Source organism: Oncorhynchus gorbuscha, linkage group LG10 (genome assembly GCF_021184085.1).
Source record: "Oncorhynchus gorbuscha isolate QuinsamMale2020 ecotype Even-year linkage group LG10, OgorEven_v1.0, whole genome shotgun sequence".
In the NCBI taxonomy this organism is placed as follows: Eukaryota; Metazoa; Chordata; class Actinopteri; order Salmoniformes; family Salmonidae; genus Oncorhynchus; species Oncorhynchus gorbuscha.
Genome location: NC_060182.1, coordinates 80,845,249 through 80,865,395, shown reverse-complemented (window position 1 = coordinate 80,865,395; position 20,147 = coordinate 80,845,249). Strand labels below are relative to the sequence as shown.

General features: G+C 37.5%; 1 protein-coding gene across 1 annotated transcript in view; it reads right to left on the bottom strand.

Annotated features, from left to right (window-relative positions):
* LOC124046629 (rho GTPase-activating protein 5-like) overlaps nucleotides 1–20,147 on the bottom strand; it is a 98,544-nt gene that overhangs the window by 68,563 nt on the left and 9,834 nt on the right.

Sequence of the window (20,147 nt, the reverse complement as noted above, 5' to 3'; positions counted from 1 at the left end):
GCATGAGAGCAGACCATTCTGAATCTGTGTTATAGTAAGCATGAGAGCAGACCATTCTGAATCTGTGTTATAGTAAGCATGAGAGCAGACCATTCTGAATCTGTGTTATAGATAGCATGACCATTCTGAATCTGTGTTATAGTAAGCATGAGAGCAGACCATTCTGAATCTGTGTTATAGATAGCATGACCATTCTGAATCTGTGTTATAGTAAGCATGAGAGCAGACCATTCTGAATCTGTGTTATAGATAGCATGACCATTCTGAATCTGTGTTATAGATAGCATGACCATTCTGAATCTGTGTTATAGTAAGCATGAGAGCAGACCATTCTGAATCTGTGTTATAGTAAGCATGAGAGCAGACCATTCTGAATCTGTGTTATAGTAAGCATGAGAGCAGACCATTCTGAATCTGTGTTATAGAGAGCAGACCATTCTGAATCTGTGTTATAGTAAGCATGAGAGCAGACCATTCTGAATCTGTGTTATAGAGAGCAGACCATTCTGAATCTGTGTTATAGTAATCATGAGAGCAGACCATTCTGAATCTGTGTTATAGTAAGCATGAGAGCAGACCATTCTGAATCTGTGTTATAGTAAGCATGAGAGCAGACCATTCTGAATCTGTGTTATAGTAATCATCAGAGCAGACCATTCTGAATCTGTGTTATAGTAAGCATGAGAGCAGACCATTCTGAATCTGTGTTATAGTAAGCATGAGAGCAGACCATTCTGAATCTGTGTTATAGTAATCATGAGAGCAGACCATTCTGAATCTGTGTTATAGAGAGCAGACCATTCTGAATCTGTGTTATAGTAAGCATGAGAGCAGACCATTCTGAATCTGTGTTATAGATAGCATGACCATTCTGAATCTGTGTTATAGATAGCATGACCATTCTGAATCTGTGTTATAGTAAGCATGAGAGCAGACCATTCTGAATCTGTGTTATAGATAGCATGACCATTCTGAATCTGTGTTATAGTAAGCATGAGAGCAGACCATTCTGAATCTGTGTTATAGATAGCATGACCATTCTGAATCTGTGTTATAGTAAGCATGAGAGCAGACCATTCTGAATCTGTGTTATAGATAGCATGACCATTCTGAATCTGTGTTATAGATAGCATGACCATTCTGAATCTGTGTTATAGATAGCATGACCATTCTGAATCTGTGTTATAGTAAGCATGAGAGCAGACCATTCTGAATCTGTGTTATAGTAAGCATGAGAACAGACCATTCTGAATCTGTGTTATAGATAGCATGACCATTCTGAATCTGTGTTATAGTAAGCATGAGAGCAGACCATTCTGAATCTGTGTTATAGTAAGCATGAGAACAGACCATTCTGAATCTGTGTTATAGATAGCATGACCATTCTGAATCTGTGTTATAGTAAGCATGAGAACAGACCATTCTGAATCTGTGTTATAGTAAGCATGAGAGCAGACCATTCTGAATCTGTGTTATAGTAATCATGAGAGCAGACCATTCTGAATCTGTGTTGTAGTAAGCATGAGAGCAGACCATTCTGAATCTGTGTTATAGTAATCATGAGAGCAGACCATTCTGAATCTGTGTTATAGTAAGCATGAGAGCAGACCATTCTGAATCTGTGTTATAGTAAGCATGAGAGCAGACCATTCTGAATCTGTGTTATAGTAAGCATGAGAGCAGACCATTCTGAATCTGTGTTATAGTAATCATGAGAGCAGACCATTCTGAATCTGTGTTATAGTAAGCATGAGAGCAGACCATTCTGAATCTGTGTTATAGTAAGCATGAGAGCAGACCATTCTGAATCTGTGTTATAGTAAGCATGAGAGCAGACCATTCTGAATCTGTGTTATAGTAATCATGAGAGCAGACCATTCTGAATCTGTGTTATAGTAAGCATGAGAGCAGACCATTCTGAATCTGTGTTATAGTAAGCATGACCATTCTGAATCTGTGTTATAGTAATCATGAGAGCAGACCATTCTGAATCTGTGTTATAGAGAGCAGACCATTCTGAATCTGTGTTATAGTAAGCATGAGAGCAGACCATTCTGAATCTGTGTTATAGTAATCATGAGAGCAGACCATTCTGAATCTGTGTTATAGTAAGCATGAGAACAGACCATTCTGAATCTGTGTTATAGTAAGCATGAGAACAGACCATTCTGAATCTGTGTTATAGTAAGCATGAGAACAGACCATTCTGAATCTGTGTTATAGTAAGCATGAGAGCAGACCATTCTGAATCTGTGTTATAGTAATCATGAGAACAGACCATTCTGAATCTGTGTTATAGTAAGCATGACCATTCTGAATCTGTGTTATAGTAATCATGAGAACAGACCATTCTGAATCTGTGTTATAGTAAGCATGAGAGCAGACCATTCTGAATCTGTGTTATAGTAAGCATGAGAGCAGACCATTCTGAATCTGTGTTATAGTAAGCATGAGAGCAGACCATTCTGAATCTGTGTTATAGTAAGCATGAGAGCAGACCATTCTGAATCTGTGTTATAGTAAGCATGAGAGCAGACCATTCTGAATCTGTGTTATAGTAAGCATGAGAGCAGACCATTCTGAATCTGTGTTATAGTAAGCATGAGAGCAGACCATTCTGAATCTGTGTTATAGTAATCATGAGAGCAGACCATTCTGAATCTGTGTTATAGTAAGCATGAGAGCAGACCATTCTGAATCTGTGTTATAGTAAGCATGAGAGCAGACCATTCTGAATCTGTGTTATAGTAAGCATGAGAGCAGACCATTCTGAATCTGTGTTATAGTAAGCATGAGAGCAGACCATTCTGAATCTGTGTTATAGTAAGCATGAGAGCAGACCATTCTGAATCTGTGTTATAGTAAGCATGAGAGCAGACCATTCTGAATCTGTGTTATAGTAAGCATGAGAACAGACCATTCTGAATCTGTGTTATAGTAAGCATGACCATTCTGAATCTGTGTTATAGTAATCATGACCATTCTGAATCTGTGTTATAGTAATCATGACCATTCTGAATCTGTGTTATAGTAATCATGACCATTCTGAATCTGTGTTATAGTAAGCATGAGAGCAGACCATTCTGAATCTGTGTTATAGTAATCATGAGAGCAGACCATTCTGAATCTGTGTTATAGTAAGCATGACCATTCTGAATCTGTGTTATAGTAATCATGACCATTCTGAATCTGTGTTATAGTAAGCATGAGAGCAGACCATTCTGAATCTGTGTTATAGTAATCATGAGAGCAGACCATTCTGAATCTGTGTTATAGTAATCATGACCAATCTGAATCTGTGTTATAGTAATCATGACCATTCTGAATCTGTGTTATAGTAATCATGACCATTCTGAATCTGTGTTATAGTAAGCATGAGAGCAGACCATTCTGAATCTGTGTTATAGAGAGCAGACCATTCTGAATCTGTGTTATAGTAATCATGAGAGCAGACCATTCTGAATCTGTGTTATAGTAAGCATGAGAGCAGACCATTCTGAATCTGTGTTATAGTAAGCATGAGAGCAGACCATTCTGAATCTGTGTTATAGTAAGCATGAGAGCAGACCATTCTGAATCTGTGTTATAGTAAGCATGAGAGCAGACCATTCTGAATCTGTGTTATAGTAAGCATGACCATTCTGAATCTGTGTTATAGTAATCATGAGAACAGACCATTCTGAATCTGTGTTATAGTAAGCATGAGAGCAGACCATTCTGAATCTGTGTTATAGTAAGCATGAGAGCAGACCATTCTGAATCTGTGTTATAGTAAGCATGAGAGCAGACCATTCTGAATCTGTGTTATAGTAAGCATGAGAGCAGACCATTCTGAATCTGTGTTATAGTAAGCATGAGAGCAGACCATTCTGAATCTGTGTTATAGTAAGCATGAGAGCAGACCATTCTGAATCTGTGTTATAGTAAGCATGAGAGCAGACCATTCTGAATCTGTGTTATAGTATGCATGAGAGCAGACCATTCTGAATCTGTGTTATAGTAATCATGAGAGCAGACCATTCTGAATCTGTGTTATAGTAAGCATGAGAGCAGACCATTCTGAATCTGTGTTATAGTAAGCATGAGAGCAGACCATTCTGAATCTGTGTTATAGTAAGCATGAGAGCAGACCATTCTGAATCTGTGTTATAGTAAGCATGAGAGCAGACCATTCTGAATCTGTGTTATAGTAAGCATGAGAACAGACCATTCTGAATCTGTATTATAGTAAGCATGACCATTCTGAATCTGTGTTATAGTAATCATGACCATTCTGAATCTGTGTTATAGTAATCATGACCATTCTGAATCTGTGTTATAGTAAGCATGAGAGCAGACCATTCTGAATCTGTGTTATAGTAAGCATGAGAGCAGACCATTCTGAATCTGTGTTATAGTAAGCATGAGAGCAGACCATTCTGAATCTGTGTTATAGTAAGCATGAGAGCAGACCATTCTGAATCTGTGTTATAGTAAGCATGAGAGCAGACCATTCTGAATCTGTGTTATAGTAAGCATGAGAGCAGACCATTCTGAATCTGTGTTATAGTAAGCATGAGAGCAGACCATTCTGAATCTGTGTTATAGTAAGCATGAGAGCAGACCATTCTGAATCTGTGTTATAGTAATCATGAGAGCAGACCATTCTGAATCTGTGTTATAGTAAGCATGAGAGCAGACCATTCTGAATCTGTGTTATAGTAAGCATGAGAGCAGACCATTCTGAATCTGTGTTATAGTAAGCATGAGAGCAGACCATTCTGAATCTGTGTTATAGTAAGCATGAGAACAGACCATTCTGAATCTGTGTTATAGTAAGCATGACCATTCTGAATCTGTGTTATAGTAATCATGACCATTCTGAATCTGTGTTATAGTAATCATGACCATTCTGAATCTGTGTTATAGTAATCATGACCATTCTGAATCTGTGTTATAGTAAGCATGAGAGCAGACCATTCTGAATCTGTGTTATAGTAATCATGAGAGCAGACCATTCTGAATCTGTGTTATAGTAAGCATGACCATTCTGAATCTGTGTTATAGTAATCATGACCATTCTGAATCTGTGTTATAGTAAGCATGAGAGCAGACCATTCTGAATCTGTGTTATAGTAATCATGAGAGCAGACCATTCTGAATCTGTGTTATAGTAATCATGACCAATCTGAATCTGTGTTATAGTAATCATGACCATTCTGAATCTGTGTTATAGTAATCATGACCATTCTGAATCTGTGTTATAGTAAGCATGAGAGCAGACCATTCTGAATCTGTGTTATAGAGAGCAGACCATTCTGAATCTGTGTTATAGTAATCATGAGAGCAGACCATTCTGAATCTGTGTTATAGTAAGCATGAGAGCAGACCATTCTGAATCTGTGTTATAGTAAGCATGAGAGCAGACCATTCTGAATCTGTGTTATAGTAAGCATGAGAGCAGACCATTCTGAATCTGTGTTATAGTAAGCATGAGAGCAGACCATTCTGAATCTGTGTTATAGTAAGCATGAGAGCAGACCATTCTGAATCTGTGTTATAGTAAGCATGAGAGCAGACCATTCTGAATCTGTGTTATAGTAATCATGAGAGCAGACCATTCTGAATCTGTGTTATAGAGAGCAGACCATTCTGAATCTGTGTTATAGAGAGCAGACCATTCTGAATCTGTGTTATAGTAAGCATGAGAGCAGACCATTCTGAATCTGTGTTATAGATAGCATGACCATTCTGAATCTGTGTTATAGTAAGCATGAGAGCAGACCATTCTGAATCTGTGTTATAGATAGCATGACCATTCTGAATCTGTGTTATAGTAAGCATGAGAGCAGACCATTCTGAATCTGTGTTATAGATAGCATGACCATTCTGAATCTGTGTTATAGTAAGCATGAGAGCAGACCATTCTGAATCTGTGTTATAGATAGCAGACCATTCTGAATCTGTGTTATAGTAAGCATGAGAGCAGACCATTCTGAATCTGTGTTATAGATAGCATGACCATTCTGAATCTGTGTTATAGATAGCATGACCATTCTGAATATGTGTTATAGATAGCATGACCATTCTGAATCTGTGTTATAGTAAGCATGAGAGCAGACCATTCTGAATCTGTGTTATAGTAAGCATGAGAACAGACCATTCTGAATCTGTGTTATAGTAAGCATGAGAGCAGACCATTCTGAATCTGTGTTATAGTAAGCATGAGAACAGACCATTCTGAATCTGTGTTATAGTAAGCATGAGAACAGACCATTCTGAATCTGTGTTATAGTAAGCATGACCATTCTGAATCTGTGTTATAGTAAGCATGAGAGCAGACCATTCTGAATCTGTGTTATAGTAAGCATGAGAACAGACCATTCTGAATCTGTGTTATAGTAAGCATGAGAGCAGACCATTCTGAATCTGTGTTATAGTAATCATGAGCGCAGACCATTCTGAATCTGTGTTATAGTAATCATGACCATTCTGAATCTGTGTTATAGTAATCATGACCATTCTGAATCTGTGTTATAGTAATCATGAGAGCAGACCATTCTGAATCTGTGTTATAGTAATCATGAGAGCAGACCATTCTGAATCTGTGTTATAGTAATTCCATTCTGAATCTGTGTTATAGTAATCATGACCATTCTGAATCTGTGTTATAGTAATCATGACCATTCTGAATCTGTGTTATAGTAATCATGACCATTCTGAATCTGTGTTATAGTAAGCATGAGAGCAGACCATTCTGAATCTGTGTTATAGTAAGCATGAGAGCAGACCATTCTGAATCTGTGTTATAGTAAGCATGAGAGCAGACCATTCTGAATCTGTGTTATAGTAAGCATGACCATTCTGAATCTGTGTTATAGTAATCATGAGAGCAGACCATTCTGAATCTGTGTTATAGAGAGCAGACCATTCTGAATCTGTGTTATAGTAAGCATGAGAGCAGACCATTCTGAATCTGTGTTATAGATAGCATGACCATTCTGAATCTGTGTTATAGATAGCATGACCATTCTGAATCTGTGTTATAGTAAGCATGAGAGCAGACCATTCTGAATCTGTGTTATAGATAGCATGACCATTCTGAATCTGTGTTATAGTAAGCATGAGAGCAGACCATTCTGAATCTGTGTTATAGATAGCATGACCATTCTGAATCTGTGTTATAGTAAGCATGAGAGCAGACCATTCTGAATCTGTGTTATAGATAGCATGACCATTCTGAATCTGTGTTATAGATAGCATGACCATTCTGAATCTGTGTTATAGATAGCATGACCATTCTGAATCTGTGTTATAGTAAGCATGAGAGCAGACCATTCTGAATCTGTGTTATAGTAAGCATGAGAACAGACCATTCTGAATCTGTGTTATAGATAGCATGACCATTCTGAATCTGTGTTATAGTAAGCATGAGAGCAGACCATTCTGAATCTGTGTTATAGTAAGCATGAGAACAGACCATTCTGAATCTGTGTTATAGATAGCATGACCATTCTGAATCTGTGTTATAGTAAGCATGAGAACAGACCATTCTGAATCTGTGTTATAGTAAGCATGAGAGCAGACCATTCTGAATCTGTGTTATAGTAATCATGAGAGCAGACCATTCTGAATCTGTGTTATAGTAAGCATGAGAGCAGACCATTCTGAATCTGTGTTATAGTAATCATGAGAGCAGACCATTCTGAATATGTGTTATAGTAAGCATGAGAGCAGACCATTCTGAATCTGTGTTATAGTAAGCATGAGAGCAGACCATTCTGAATCTGTGTTATAGTAAGCATGAGAGCAGACCATTCTGAATCTGTGTTATAGTAATCATGAGAGCAGACCATTCTGAATCTGTGTTATAGTAAGCATGAGAGCAGACCATTCTGAATCTGTGTTATAGTAAGCATGAGAGCAGACCATTCTGAATCTGTGTTATAGTAAGCATGAGAGCAGACCATTCTGAATCTGTGTTATAGTAATCATGAGAGCAGACCATTCTGAATCTGTGTTATAGTAAGCATGAGAGCAGACCATTCTGAATCTGTGTTATAGTAAGCATGACCATTCTGAATCTGTGTTATAGTAATCATGAGAGCAGACCATTCTGAATCTGTGTTATAGAATCATGAGCAGACCATTCTGAATCTGTGTTATAGTAAGCATGAGAGCAGACCATTCTGAATCTGTGTTATAGTAATCATGAGAGCAGACCATTCTGAATCTGTGTTATAGTAAGCATGAGAACAGACCATTCTGAATCTGTGTTATAGTAAGCATGAGAACAGACCATTCTGAATCTGTGTTATAGTAAGCATGAGAACAGACCATTCTGAATCTGTGTTATAGTAAGCATGAGAGCAGACCATTCTGAATCTGTGTTATAGTAATCATGAGAACAGACCATTCTATAATCTGTGTTATAGTAAGCATGACCATTCTGAATCTGTGTTATAGTAATCATGAGAACAGACCATTCTGAATCTGTGTTATAGTAAGCATGAGAGCAGACCATTCTGAATCTGTGTTATAGTAAGCATGAGAGCAGACCATTCTGAATCTGTGTTATAGTAAGCATGAGAGCAGACCATTCTGAATCTGTGTTATAGTAAGCATGAGAGCAGACCATTCTGAATCTGTGTTATAGTAAGCATGAGAGCAGACCATTCTGAATCTGTGTTATAGTAAGCATGAGAGCAGACCATTCTGAATCTGTGTTATAGTAAGCATGAGAGCAGACCATTCTGAATCTGTGTTATAGTAATCATGAGAGCAGACCATTCTGAATCTGTGTTATAGTAAGCATGAGAGCAGACCATTCTGAATCTGTGTTATAGTAAGCATGAGAGCAGACCATTCTGAATCTGTGTTATAGTAAGCATGAGAGCAGACCATTCTGAATCTGTGTTATAGTAAGCATGAGAGCAGACCATTCTGAATCTGTGTTATAGTAAGCATGAGAGCAGACCATTCTGAATCTGTGTTATAGTAAGCATGAGAGCAGACCATTCTGAATCTGTGTTATAGTAAGCATGAGAACAGACCATTCTGAATCTGTGTTATAGTAAGCATGACCATTCTGAATCTGTGTTATAGTAATCATGACCATTCTGAATCTGTGTTATAGTAATCATGACCATTCTGAATCTGTGTTATAGTAATCATGACCATTCTGAATCTGTGTTATAGTAAGCATGAGAGCAGACCATTCTGAATCTGTGTTATAGTAATCATGAGAGCAGACCATTCTGAATCTGTGTTATAGTAAGCATGACCATTCTGAATCTGTGTTATAGTAATCATGACCATTCTGAATCTGTGTTATAGTAAGCATGAGAGCAGACCATTCTGAATCTGTGTTATAGTAATCATGAGAGCAGACCATTCTGAATCTGTGTTATAGTAATCATGACCAATCTGAATCTGTGTTATAGTAATCATGACCATTCTGAATCTGTGTTATAGTAATCATGACCATTCTGAATCTGTGTTATAGTAAGCATGAGAGCAGACCATTCTGAATCTGTGTTATAGAGAGCAGACCATTCTGAATCTGTGTTATAGTAATCATGAGAGCAGACCATTCTGAATCTGTGTTATAGTAAGCATGAGAGCAGACCATTCTGAATCTGTGTTATAGTAAGCATGAGAGCAGACCATTCTGAATCTGTGTTATAGTAAGCATGAGAGCAGACCATTCTGAATCTGTGTTATAGTAAGCATGAGAGCAGACCATTCTGAATCTGTGTTATAGTAAGCATGACCATTCTGAATCTGTGTTATAGTAATCATGAGAACAGACCATTCTGAATCTGTGTTATAGTAAGCATGAGAGCAGACCATTCTGAATCTGTGTTATAGTAAGCATGAGAGCAGACCATTCTGAATCTGTGTTATAGTAAGCATGAGAGCAGACCATTCTGAATCTGTGTTATAGTAAGCATGAGAGCAGACCATTCTGAATCTGTGTTATAGTAAGCATGAGAGCAGACCATTCTGAATCTGTGTTATAGTAAGCATGAGAGCAGACCATTCTGAATCTGTGTTATAGTAATCATGAGAGCAGACCATTCTGAATCTGTGTTATAGTAATCATGAGAGCAGACCATTCTGAATCTGTGTTATAGTAAGCATGAGAGCAGACCATTCTGAATCTGTGTTATAGTAAGCATGAGAGCAGACCATTCTGAATCTGTGTTATAGTAAGCATGAGAGCAGACCATTCTGAATCTGTGTTATAGTAAGCATGAGAGCAGACCATTCTGAATCTGTGTTATAGTAAGCATGAGAACAGACCATTCTGAATCTGTGTTATAGTAAGTACCATTCTGAATCTGTGTTATAGTAATCATGACCATTCTGAATCTGTGTTATAGTAATCATGACCATTCTGAATCTGTGTTATAGTAAGCATGAGAGCAGACCATTCTGAATCTGTGTTATAGTAAGCATGAGAGCAGACCATTCTGAATCTGTGTTATAGTAAGCATGAGAGCAGACCATTCTGAATCTGTGTTATAGTAAGCATGAGAGCAGACCATTCTGAATCTGTGTTATAGTAAGCATGAGAGCAGACCATTCTGAATCTGTGTTATAGTAAGCATGAGAGCAGACCATTCTGAATCTGTGTTATAGTAAGCATGAGAGCAGACCATTCTGAATCTGTGTTATAGTAAGCATGAGAGCAGACCATTCTGAATCTGTGTTATAGTAATCATGAGAGCAGACCATTCTGAATCTGTGTTATAGTAAGCATGAGAGCAGACCATTCTGAATCTGTGTTATAGTAAGCATGAGAGCAGACCATTCTGAATCTGTGTTATAGTAAGCATGAGAGCAGACCATTCTGAATCTGTGTTATAGTAAGCATGAGAACAGACCATTCTGAATCTGTGTTATAGTAAGCATGACCATTCTGAATCTGTGTTATAGTAATCATGACCATTCTGAATCTGTGTTATAGTAATCATGACCATTCTGAATCTGTGTTATAGTAATCATGACCATTCTGAATCTGTGTTATAGTAAGCATGAGAGCAGACCATTCTGAATCTGTGTTATAGTAATCATGAGAGCAGACCATTCTGAATCTGTGTTATAGTAAGCATGACCATTCTGAATCTGTGTTATAGTAATCATGACCATTCTGAATCTGTGTTATAGTAAGCATGAGAGCAGACCATTCTGAATCTGTGTTATAGTAATCATGAGAGCAGACCATTCTGAATCTGTGTTATAGTAATCATGAGAATCTGTGTTATAGTAATCATGACCATTCTGAATCTGTGTTATAGTAATCATGACCATTCTGAATCTGTGTTATAGTAAGCATGAGAGCAGACCATTCTGAATCTGTGTTATAGAGAGCAGACCATTCTGAATCTGTGTTATAGTAATCATGAGAGCAGACCATTCTGAATCTGTGTTATAGTAAGCATGAGAGCAGACCATTCTGAATCTGTGTTATAGTAAGCATGAGAGCAGACCATTCTGAATCTGTGTTATAGTAAGCATGAGAGCAGACCATTCTGAATCTGTGTTATAGTAAGCATGAGAGCAGACCATTCTGAATCTGTGTTATAGTAAGCATGAGAGCAGACCATTCTGAATCTGTGTTATAGTAAGCATGAGAGCAGACCATTCTGAATCTGTGTTATAGTAATCATGAGAGCAGACCATTCTGAATCTGTGTTATAGTAAGACCATTCTGAATCTGTGTTATAGAGAGCAGACCATTCTGAATCTGTGTTATAGTAAGCATGAGAGCAGACCATTCTGAATCTGTGTTATAGATAGCATGACCATTCTGAATCTGTGTTATAGTAAGCATGAGAGCAGACCATTCTGAATCTGTGTTATAGATAGCATGACCATTCTGAATCTGTGTTATAGTAAGCATGAGAGCAGACCATTCTGAATCTGTGTTATAGATAGCATGACCATTCTGAATCTGTGTTATAGTAAGCATGAGAGCAGACCATTCTGAATCTGTGTTATAGATAGCATGACCATTCTGAATCTGTGTTATAGTAAGCATGAGAGCAGACCATTCTGAATCTGTGTTATAGATAGCATGACCATTCTGAATCTGTGTTATAGATAGCATGACCATTCTGAATATGTGTTATAGATAGCATGACCATTCTGAATCTGTGTTATAGTAAGCATGAGAGCAGACCATTCTGAATCTGTGTTATAGTAAGCATGAGAACAGACCATTCTGAATCTGTGTTATAGTAAGCATGAGAGCAGACCATTCTGAATCTGTGTTATAGTAAGCATGAGAACAGACCATTCTGAATCTGTGTTATAGTAAGCATGAGAACAGACCATTCTGAATCTGTGTTATAGTAAGCATGACCATTCTGAATCTGTGTTATAGTAAGCATGAGAGCAGACCATTCTGAATCTGTGTTATAGTAAGCATGAGAACAGACCATTCTGAATCTGTGTTATAGTAAGCATGAGAGCAGACCATTCTGAATCTGTGTTATAGTAATCATGAGCGCAGACCATTCTGAATCTGTGTTATAGTAATCATGAGCGCAGACCATTCTGAATCTGTGTTATAGTAATCATGACCATTCTGAATCTGTGTTATAGTAATCATGACCATTCTGAATCTGTGTTATAGTAATCATGAGAGCAGACCATTCTGAATCTGTGTTATAGTAATCATGAGAGCAGACCATTCTGAATCTGTGTTATAGTAATCATGAGAGCAGACCATTCTGAATCTGTGTTATAGTAATCATGACCATTCTGAATCTGTGTTATAGTAATCATGACCATTCTGAATCTGTGTTATAGTAATCATGACCATTCTGAATCTGTGTTATAGTAAGCATGAGAGCAGACCATTCTGAATCTGTGTTATAGTAAGCATGAGAGCAGACCATTCTGAATCTGTGTTATAGTAAGCATGAGAGCAGACCATTCTGAATCTGTGTTATAGTAAGCATGACCATTCTGAATCTGTGTTATAGTAATCATGAGAGCAGACCATTCTGAATCTGTGTTATAGTAATCATGAGAGCAGACCATTCTGAATCTGTGTTATAGTAATCATGACCAATCTGAATCTGTGTTATAGTAATCATGGCCATTCTGAATCTGTGTTATAGTAATCATGACCATTCTGAATCTGTGTTATAGTAAGCATGAGAGCAGACCATTCTGAATCTGTGTTATAGTAATCATGAGAGCAGACCATTCTGAATCTGTGTTATAGTAATCATGACCATTCTGAATCTGTGTTATAGTAATCATGACCATTCTGAATCTGTGTTATAGTAAGCATGAGCGCAGACCATTCTGAATCTGTGTTATAGTAATCATGAGAGCAGACCATTCTGAATCTGTGTTATAGTAATCATGACCATTCTGAATCTGTGTTATAGTAATCATGACCATTCTGAATCTGTGTTATAGTAATCATGACCATTCTGAATCTGTGTTATAGTAATCATGAGAGCAGACTATTCTGAATCTGTGTTATAGTAATCATGAGAGCAGACTATTCTGAATCTGTGTTATAGTAATCATGACCATTCTGAATCTGTGTTATAGTAATCATGACCATTCTGAATCTGTGTTATAGTAATCATGAGAGCAGACTATTCTGAATCTGTGTTATAGTAATCATGAGAGCAGACTATTCTGAATCTGTGTTATAGTAATCATGACCATTCTGAATCTGTGTTATAGTAATCATGAGAGCAGACTATTCTGAATCTGTGTTATAGTAATCATGAGAGCAGACTATTCTGAATCTGTGTTATAGTAATCATGAGAGCAGACTATTCTGAATCTGTGTTATAGTAATCATGAGAGCAGACTATTCTGAATCTGTGTTATAGTAAGCATGAGAGCAGACCATTCTGAATCTGTGTTATAGTAATCATGAGAGCAGACCATTCTGAATCTGTGTTATAGTAATCATGAGCGCAGACCATTCTGAATCTGTGTTATAGTAATCATGAGCGCAGACCATTCTGAATCTGTGTTATAGTAAGCATGAGCGCAGACCATTCTGAATCTGTGTTATAGTAAGCATGAGAGCAGACCATTCTGAATCTGTGTTATAGTAAGCATGACCATTCTGAATCTGTGTTATAGTAATCATGAGAGCAGACCATTCTGAATCTGTGTTATAGTAATCATGAGAGCAGACCATTCTGAATCTGTGTTATAGTAAGCATGAGAGCAGACCATTCTGAATCTGTGTTATAGTAATCATGACCATTCTGAATCTGTGTTATAGTAATCATGAGAGCAGACCATTCTGAATCTGTGTTATAGTAAGCATGAGAGCAGACCATTCTGAATCTGTGTTATAGTAAGCATGAGAGCAGACCATTCTGAATCTGTGTTATAGTAAGCATGAGAGCAGACCATTCTGAATCTGTGTTATAGTAATCATGAGCCAGACCATTCTGAATCTGTGTTATAGTAATCATGACCATTCTGAATCTGTGTTATAGTAATCATGACCATTCTGAATCTGTGTTATAGTAAGCATGAGAGCAGACCATTCTGAATCTGTGTTATAGTAAGCATGAGAGCAGACCATTCTGAATCTGTGTTATAGTAAGCATGAGAGCAGACCATTCTGAATCTGTGTTATAGTAAGCATGAGAGCAGACCATTCTGAATCTGTGTTATAGTAAGCATGAGAGCAGACCATTCTGAATCTGTGTTATAGTAAGCATGAGAGCAGACCATTCTGAATCTGTGTTATAGTAAGCATGAGAGCAGACCATTCTGAATCTGTGTTATAGTAATCATGAGAGCAGACCATTCTGAATCTGTGTTATAGTAATCATGAGAGCAGACCATTCTGAATCTGTGTTATAGTAATCATGAGAGCAGACCATTCTGAATCTGTGTTATAGTAAGCATGAGAGCAGACCATTCTGAATCTGTGTTATAGTAAGCATGAGAGTAGACCATTCTGAATCTGTGTTATAGTAAGCATGAGAGCAGACCATTCTGAATCTGTGTTATAGTAAGCATGAGAGCAGACCATTCTGAGTCTGTGTTATAGTAATCATGAGAGCAGACCATTCTGAATCTGTGTTATAGTAATCATGAGCGCAAACCATTCTGAATCTGTGTTATAGTAATCATGAGCGCAGACCATTCTGAATCTGTGTTATAGTAAGCATGAGCGCAGACCATTCTGAATCTGTGTTATAGTAAGCATGAGAGCAGACCATTCTGAATCTGTGTTATAGTAAGCATGACCATTCTGAATCTGTGTTATAGTAATCATGAGAGCAGACCATTCTGAATCTGTGTTATAGTAATCATGAGAGCAGACCATTCTGAATCTGTGTTATAGTAAGCATGAGAGCAGACCATTCTGAATCTGTGTTATAGTAATCATGACCATTCTGAATCTGTGTTATAGTAATCATGAGAGCAGACCATTCTGAATCTGTGTTATAGTAAGCATGAGAGCAGACCATTCTGAATCTGTGTTATAGTAAGCATGAGAGCAGACCATTCTGAATCTGTGTTATAGTAAGCATGAGAGCAGACCATTCTGAATCTGTGTTATAGTAATCATGAGCGCAGACCATTCTGAATCTGTGTTATAGTAATCATGACCATTCTGAATCTGTGTTATAGTAATCATGACCATTCTGAATCTGTGTTATAGTAAGCATGAGAGCAGACCATTCTGAATCTGTGTTATAGTAAGCATGAGAGCAGACCATTCTGAATCTGTGTTATAGTAAGCATGAGAGCAGACCATTCTGAATCTGTGTTATAGTAAGCATGAGAGCAGACCATTCTGAATCTGTGTTATAGTAAGCATGAGAGCAGACCATTCTGAATCTATGTTATAGTAATCATGAGAGCAGACCATTCTGAATCTGTGTTATAGTAATCATGAGCGCAGACCATTCTGAATCTGTGTTATAGTAATCATGACCATTCTGAATCTGTGTTATAGTAATCATGACCATTCTGAATCTGTGTTATAGTAAGCATGAGAGCAGACCATTCTGAATCTGTGTTATAGTAAGCATGAGAGCAGACCATTCTGAATCTGTGTTATAGTAAGCATGAGAGCAGACCATTCTGAATCTGTGTTATAGTAAGCATGAGAGCAGACCATTCTGAATCTGTGTTATAGTAAGCATGAGAGCAGACCATTCTGAATCTGTGTTATAGTAATCATGAGAGCAGACCATTCTGAATCTGTGTTATAGTAATCATGAGCGCAGACCATTCTGAATCTGTGTTATAGTAATCATGACCATTCTGAATCTGTGTTATAGTAATCATGAGAGCAGACCATTCTGAATCTGTGTTATAGTAATCATGAGAGCAGACCATTCTGAATCTGTGTTATAGTAAGCATGAGAGCAGACCATTCTGAATCTGTGTTATAGTAAGCATGAGAGCAGACCATTCTGAATCTGTGTTATAGTAAGCATGAGAGCAGACCATTCTGAATCTGTGTTATAGTAAGCATGAGAGCAGACCATTCTGAATCTGTGTTATAGTAATCATGAGCGCAGACCATTCTGAATCTGTGTTATAGTAATCATGACCATTCTGAATCTGTGTTATAGTAATCATGACCATTCTGAATCTGTGTTATAGTAATCATGACCATTCTGAATCTGTGTTATAGTAATCATGAGAGCAGACCATTCTGAATCTGTGTTATAGTAAGCATGAGAGCAGACCATTCTGAATCTGTGTTATAGTAAGCATGAGAGCAGACCATTCTGAATCTGTGTTATAGTAAGCATGAGAGCAGACCATTCTGAATCTGTGTTATAGTAAGCATGAGAGCAGACCATTCTGAATCTGTGTTATAGTAATCATGAGCGCAGACCATTCTGAATCTGTGTTATAGTAATCATGACCATTCTGAATCTGTGTTATAGTAATCATGACCATTCTGAATCTGTGTTATAGTAATCATGAGAGCAGACCATTCTGAATCTGTGTTATAGTAATCATGAGAGCAGACCATTCTGAATCTGTGTTATAGTAATCATGAGCGCAGACCATTCTGAATCTGTGTTATAGTAATCATGACCATTCTGAATCTGTGTTATAGTAATCATGACCATTCTGAATCTGTGTTATAGTAATCATGACCATTCTGAATCTGTGTTATAGTAAGCATGAGAGCAGACCATTCTGAATCTGTGTTATAGTAATCATGAGAGCAGACCATTCTGAATCTGTGTTATAGTAATCATGAGAGCAGACCATTCTGAATCTGTGTTATAGTAAGCATGAGAGCAGACCATTCTGAATCTGTGTTATAGTAAGCATGAGAGCAGACCATTCTGAATCTGTGTTATAGTAAGCATGAGAGCAGACCATTCTGAATCTGTGTTATAGTAAGCATGAGAGCAGACCATTCTGAATCTGTGTTATAGTAATCATGAGAGCAGACCATTCTGAATCTGTGTTATAGTAATCATGAGAGCAAACCATTCTGAATCTGTGTTATAGTAATCATGAGCGCAGACCATTCTGAATCTGTGTTATAGTAAGCATGAGCGCAGACCATTCTGAATCTGTGTTATAGTAAGCATGAGAGCAGACCATTCTGAATCTGTGTTATAGTAAGCATGACCATTCTGAATCTGTGTTATAGTAATCATGAGAGCAGACCATTCTGAATCTGTGTTATAGTAATCATGAGAGCAGACCATTCTGAATCTGTGTTATAGTAAGCATGAGAGCAGACCATTCTGAATCTGTGTTATAGTAATCATGACCATTCTGAATCTGTGTTATAGTAATCATGAGAGCAGACCATTCTGAATCTGTGTTATAGTAAGCATGAGAGCAGACCATTCTGAATCTGTGTTATAGTAAGCATGAGAGCAGACCATTCTGAATCTGTGTTATAGTAAGCATGAGAGCAGACCATTCTGAATCTGTGTTATAGTAATCATGAGCGCAGACCATTCTGAATCTGTGTTATAGTAATCATGACCATTCTGAATCTGTGTTATAGTAATCATGACCATTCTGAATCTGTGTTATAGTAAGCATGAGAGCAGACCATTCTGAATCTGTGTTATAGTAAGCATGAGAGCAGACCATTCTGAATCTGTGTTATAGTAAGCATGAGAGCAGACCATTCTGAATCTGTGTTATAGTAAGCATGAGAGCAGACCATTCTGAATCTGTGTTATAGTAAGCATGAGAGCAGACCATTCTGAATCTGTGTTATAGTAATCATGAGAGCAGACCATTCTGAATCTGTGTTATAGTAATCATGAGCGCAGACCATTCTGAATCTGTGTTATAGTAATCATGACCATTCTGAATCTGTGTTATAGTAATCATGACCATTCTGAATCTGTGTTATAGTAAGCATGAGAGCAGACCATTCTGAATCTGTGTTATAGTAAGCATGAGAGCAGACCATTCTGAATCTGTGTTATAGTAAGCATGAGAGCAGACCATTCTGAATCTGTGTTATAGTAAGCATGAGAGCAGACCATTCTGAATCTGTGTTATAGTAAGCATGAGAGCAGACCATTCTGAATCTATGTTATAGTAATCATGAGAGCAGACCATTCTGAATCTGTGTTATAGTAATCAAGCGCAGACCATTCTGAATCTGTGTTATAGTAATCATGACCATTCTGAATCTGTGTTATAGTAATCATGAGAGCAGACCATTCTGAATCTGTGTTATAGTAATCATGAGAGCAGACCATTCTGAATCTGTGTTATAGTAAGCATGAGAGCAGACCATTCTGAATCTGTGTTATAGTAAGCATGAGAGCAGACCATTCTGAATCTGTGTTATAGTAAGCATGAGAGCAGACCATTCTGAATCTGTGTTATAGTAATCATGAGAGCAGACCATTCTGAATCTGTGTTATAGTAATCATGAGCGCAGACCATTCTGAATCTGTGTTATAGTAATCATGACCATTCTGAATCTGTGTTATAGTAATCATGACCATTCTGAATCTGTGTTATAGTAATCATGACCATTCTGAATCTGTGTTATAGTAATCATGAGAGCAGACCATTCTGAATCTGTGTTATAGTAAGCATGAGAGCAGACCATTCTGAATCTGTGTTATAGTAAGCATGAGAGCAGACCATTCTGAATCTGTGTTATAGTAAGCATGAGAGCAGACCATTCTGAATCTGTGTTATAGTAAGCATGAGAGCAGACCATTCTGAATCTGTGTTATAGTAATCATGAGCGCAGACCATTCTGAATCTGTGTTATAGTAATCATGAGAGCAGACCATTCTGAATCTGTGTTATAGTAATCATGACCATTCTGAATCTGTGTTATAGTAATCATGACCATTCTGAATCTGTGTTATAGTAATCATGAGAGCAGACCATTCTGAATCTGTGTTATAGTAATCATGAGAGCAGACCATTCTGAATCTGTGTTATAGTAATCATGAGAGCAGACCATTCTGAATCTGTGTTATAGTAATCATGACCATTCTGAATCTGTGTTATAGCAGACCATTCTGAATCTGTGTTATAGTAATCATGAGAGCAGACCATTCTGAATCTGTGTTATAGTAAGCATGAGAGCAGACCATTCTGAATCTGTGTTATAGTAATCATGAGAGCAGACCATTCTGAATCTGTGTTATAGTAAGCTGAATCTGTCTGTTATAGTAAGCATGAGAGCAGACCATTCTGAATCTGTGTTATAGTAAGCATGAGAGCAGACCATTCTGAATCTGTGTTATAGTAAGCATGAGAGCAGACCATTCTGAATCTGTGTTATAGTAATCATGAGCGCAGACCATTCTGAATCTGTGTTATAGTAATCATGAGCGCAGACCATTCTGAATCTGTGTTATAGTAATCATGAGCGCAGACCATTCTGAATCTGTGTTATAGTAATCATGAGCGCAGACCATTCTGAATCTGTGTTATAGTAATCATGAGCGCAGACCATTCTGAATCTGTGTTATAGTAATCATGAGAGCAGACCATTCTGAATCTGTGTTATAGTAATCATGAGCGCAGACCATTCTGAATCTGTGTTATAGTAATCATGAGAGCAGACCATTCTGAATCTGTGTTATAGTAATCATGAGAGCAGACCATTCTGAATCTGTGTTATAGTAATCATGAGCGCAGACCATTCTGTATCTGTGTTATAGTAATCATGAGCGCAGACC